The sequence below is a fragment of the Antedon mediterranea genome, chromosome 2 (genome assembly GCF_964355755.1).
Source record: "Antedon mediterranea chromosome 2, ecAntMedi1.1, whole genome shotgun sequence".
In the NCBI taxonomy this organism is placed as follows: domain Eukaryota; kingdom Metazoa; phylum Echinodermata; class Crinoidea; order Comatulida; family Antedonidae; genus Antedon; species Antedon mediterranea.
In genome coordinates, this window is record NC_092671.1 from 30,527,304 (window position 1) to 30,532,303 (window position 5,000).

Sequence of the window (5,000 nt, forward strand, 5' to 3'; positions counted from 1 at the left end):
CTTAAAAAATATGAAAACCATCACAAATTTGCACTAAATCTAACAAATGTAAAATTACAACCTATATACATTTATACAACCTGCCATTCGCGAATTTTCAATGGATACTGTATACTACCACGCTAACATTTAAATTAACAGGGCATGGACCAAATTGCTTGGCATGCTACACTTCAACAACAACTATGACCTGGGCCAAAACTACATTCACAAGTGAAAGAACACACTGGCGTTTAAGGGAACAGTTTTTTGTCTGGTACAGCTGCTCCATAATCTGCTTTTCTTCTTTATATCTTCACTCTTTTTGAAAGTTTATACTAACAAATTTAATTAAATGAACATACCTCATAATCAAATAACTGTTTTCTCATCCTAATTTATATACATAGTTTAAAAAGCGCCAATTTTCAATTAAGATTACATCATACATTGTATATTTCTATTCAACAAAATTGTCAGAACTTTCTATTATTTAAATGTCTAAGATAGTCAGATCTTGGGTCCATTCTACAGTCACCACAGATTGACTTTTTCATCACAAAATTTCTGAAATTATAAAATGTATTAATGTGTAAATTAAGTATTTTTTAATTCCATAAAAATATCATACAAGTATTTTTAGCAGAATACAGGCATATTGCACCAGGTGTAATACAGCCTAAGCTACATATGCTTGAGCACCATGCTATTGCATTCATGAGAGAATGGAAGGGGGTCTCTGAGCAAGGCGGGGAGCTAATACATGCCAAACTCAACCGTCACAAAACAGCAGTGTGGATTAGAGTCAAACCTAGACTCATCTGGTTTTCACATCTCCAATGATACAAAATGAAATAATAAAACCAAACAAATGCAAGAAAGCCAACAAAGAATGATTCATTAACATTAATGATCATAAAATATTGTACATTTTTAAATGTTAAAGGAATATTGCATTGTATTGATTTCCTTTTAACAATGCCTAATGATAATGAATATGTAAAAGTAATACTATAGTATGTCTATATTTCAATTACTAACTAATTACTATTGATTGATAGTACTACTGCTGTACTGTACATGTGTTAGTGATTGATTGTTAAAGTTACAAATTCATAGCATGGTAAACACAATTTAAAATTTACTAGTTCTTGAACAGTAAAATAAACTTACCTATATAGATGGTAGGTATAGGTATTGGTCCAAATCTGTTTAAAATGTTTTAGCCATTTTGGGTTGCCGCTATATATGTACCTAAAAAATAGTAATAGTAATAGTATAACATTATAATAAGAATTAATTAAAATTAACTTATTAAATTTACTATGGTTGCATACATACTAATTTGAATATGCAGTGATGAGCAAAAACAAATGTTAAAATTCATTATTTATAATAATTGTAATTATTACATACAGGGTAGGCATATATGCCTTATGTCATTGCATAGGGTATATATAACCAGGTATCCTCATAATAAACATTATTTGTAATAAATACTGTAAATATATTAAAAATAAAAATTAATAATAATTAAATAATAATATATAGGCATAAAGCCTCTAGGCCTAATTAGGTAGCCTACTAATACCTAGCCTATTGCTCTAGGCTAGGCTAAATAAGCTGGAAAGCTGCTTCTCTGTAGGCTGCTAGTGCAAGAGAGCACAGGTCTAGCTAGTATATTAAAATAAAAATAGGGCCTATAATATAGGCCTAGCCTACCCAGCCAGTGGTAGTGATTGATTGTTAATATTGAAAATTAATAGCATGGTAAACACAATTTAAAATTTACTAGTTCTTGAACAGTAAAATAAACTTACCTATAATATAGATGGTAGGTATAGGTATAGGCATTGGTCAAAATCTGTTTAAAATGATTTTTCCACTTCGGGTTGCCGCTATGTACCTAAAAAATAGTAAAACATTACTATAAGAATTAATTAAAATTAGCTTATTAAATTTAATATGGTTGCATACATACTAATTTGAATATGCAGTGATAAGCAAAAACGAATGTTTAAATTCATTATTTATAATATTGTAATTGTAATTATTACATACAGGGTAGGCATATATGCCTTATGTCATTGCATAGGGTATATATAACCAGGTATTCTCATAATAAACATTATTTAAATAAAATACTGTAAATATATTAAAACTAAAAATAATAATTAAATAATAATATATAGGCGTAGAGCCTAGACCTAATTAGGTAGTCTACTTATACCTAGCCTATTGCTCTAGGCTAGGCTAAATAAGCTGGAAAGCTGCTTCTCTGTAGGCTGCTAGTGTTAGAGAGCACAGGTCTAGCTAGTATATTAAAATAAAAATAGGGCCTATAATATAGGCCTAGCCTACCCAGCCAGTGGTAGTGATTGATTGTTAATATTGAAAATTAATAGCATGGTAAACACAATTTAAAATTTACTAGTTCTTGAGCAATAAAATAAACTTACCTACTGTATATAGATGGTAGGCTGCTAGGTATTGGTCCAAATCTGTTTAAAATGTTTTTGCCACTTCGGGTTGCCGCTATGTACCTAAAAAATAGTAAAACATTATTATAAGAATTACTTAAAATTAGCTTATTAAATTTAATATGGTTGCATACATACTAATTTGAATATGCAGTGATGAGCAAAAACGAATGTTAAAATTCATTATTTATAATAATTGTAATTATTACATACAGGGTAGGCATATCACGTGATTGCGGGGCGCCCTCGCAATCATCTTTTGACAGCGTGAGCATCTCATCCTCTTCACCTCACGCTGTCAACAGATTACCACGCCAGTTTTTGGCTAAGTAAAATAATTTTCACTTCCCTCCCTCCACTCCCTCTTTATTTTGTTTTCAATTACGATTTTGAGACATGTGTTTTGGCCCTTTCAGAGCATCCCAATGTTCCTTTTTTATGTTTTCCTTTTACGTGCATGCTGCAACGATGACTTGCCATTCATATTAAATAACTTTACAACCAATACTTGTTTCCTTGTTTTTGTTTATGGGGCTCACATGTGTCAAAATATGCCTTATGTCATTGCATAGGGTATATATAACCAGGTATTCTCATAAGAAACATTATTTAAATAAATACTGTAAATATATTAAACAAAAATTAATAATAATTAAATAATAATAGGCCTATATAGGCGTAGAGCCTAGCCTAATTAGGTAGCCTACTTATACCTAGCCTAATTGCTCTAGGCTAGGCTAAATAAGCTGGAAAGCTGCTTCTCTGTAGGCTGCTGCTAGTGATAGAGAGCACAGGTCTAGCTAGTATATTAAAATAAAAATAAGGCCTATGATATAGGCCTAGCCTACCCAGCCAGTGGTAGTGATTGATTGTTAATATTACAAATTAATAGCATGGTACACAATTTAATATTTGCTACTTCTTGAACAGCAAAATAATCTTACCTATATAGATGGTAGGTATGGTCCAAATCTGCTTAGCCACTTCAGGTTACTGCTCTATATATGTATCTACAATAGTATAACATTAATAATTATTATAACAATTTTATAAAATTAACTTAACTTATTAAATTTAATATGATTGCATACTAATTTGAATATGCAGTGATGAGCAAAACCGAATGTTAATATGATGCTTGTCATTATTTATATTGTAATTATTACATACATATAGGCCTATAATATTCCCTATTGCATACATGTTACATAGGGTATATATATAATCCTCATAATATTAAATTTACAGTTTTTGTAATGAATACTGTAAATTTAATAAAACTAAAATTAATTATAATGATTAAATAATATTAAAAATATATAGGCCTAGGCGTAGATCCTGGGCCTAATTTTAATTAGGTAGCCTACCAATACCTATTAGGCTAGTAGGCTAGCCTACTCAAGGCCAGGCTAACTAAGCCGGAAAGCTGCTTCTCTGTAGTAGGCTGCTAGAGAACACAGGTCTAACAAGGGCCTAGGCCTAGTATTAAAATAAAAATAGGGCCTATAATATTGGTATATGCCTATCCTACCCAGCCAGGCCTAAATAATTAAAATAATGTAACATTTCCAAACTCATTTGGGTCAGCTGTCACATGAAAGGCAGTGTTGCAACTAGAGTAGACATAAGCCTAAGCCTAAAAATGACACAATTTGAAACGGCCATAGCTCAAAAATTCAACCATCACCTCTCGACCATTACTATGTTATAACATTCACAGATAACTAAATTATCATGCAGTACCAAAGAATTAGAGTGAAAATTACATTTTTTAAAGATACGGACAAACAAACATGTACCTAATTTGGAAATGTCACTCACGTGCGTCAATTGGTCTATGCTTGTAATTTATGGTCCACCCTTCCATTAATTTTCAGCGTTACATTCCTTCTTAAAAACAAAACGACAACGTGCTTGTTTCATCCAGGGACTCTTTAATGAATATTCATATTTTTAGCGACCCTTTATTTTTTTATCTCATTCTCATTGGCTGTTTAAAACATGTCTTTAAATGACGTTTGACTCCACTCTGCACACGTGGATTTGTAAGTAATTGTTTATGTATTGTTACTCCAGCGATACGACTTGTAACGTTGAGGGCGCATGACTTAATTCGTATGTTTGAAACAGCTGTGCCCAGTAAGCGCGAGTCATCAGCTCGCGTTGATTACGTCCCTGCCCTTTGTACACACCGCCCGTCGCTACTACCGATTGAATGGTTTAGTGAGATCATCGGATCGGCCGTGTCGGTTTTACCGTTCACGTGCCGAAAAGACGCTCAAACTTGATCATTTAGAGGAAGTAAAAGTCGTAACAAGGTTTCCGTAGGTGAACCTGCGGAAGGATCATTAACGCAATCGCAAAAACGTTTTGTCACCCGGCACGGCCGACTCGCACGCGAGTCTGCCTGGTCGTGGCTAGAAGGAGGGCCGGACGGTAAGCGACCGGCTGGCGAAAACCAATCGAACTTGGGAGTGCACTAGCGAAAACCGCCCGACCTTCCGAGGTTTTCGGGATGCTTTTCGGGGCCGCCCGTGGTCT

The 5,000-nt window shown here is 33.3% G+C and overlaps 1 long non-coding RNA gene across 6 annotated transcripts in view; it reads right to left on the reverse strand.

Annotated features, from left to right (window-relative positions):
- LOC140039827 (uncharacterized) overlaps positions 1-4,583 on the reverse strand; it is a 5,010-nt gene extending 427 nt beyond the window's left edge. Inside the window, exons 1-6 of one of the 6 annotated variants that reach the window (XR_011842627.1) lie at positions 4,259-4,583; positions 3,404-3,469; positions 2,443-2,522; positions 1,800-1,885; positions 1,153-1,233; positions 1-546 (exon numbers count right to left, since the gene is read on the reverse strand). The exon at positions 1-546 is cut by the window's left edge and continues 427 nt beyond it. This is a non-coding gene — a long non-coding RNA (uncharacterized lncRNA). Of the gene's footprint in view, positions 547-1,152; positions 1,234-1,799; positions 1,907-2,438; positions 2,523-3,403; positions 3,470-4,033; positions 4,168-4,258 lie in introns of those variants that run through there. The other 5 variants (XR_011842630.1, XR_011842629.1, XR_011842628.1 and 2 more) reach the window with 5 other exon arrangements.
- Positions 4,584-5,000: the final 417 nt, after the last annotated feature.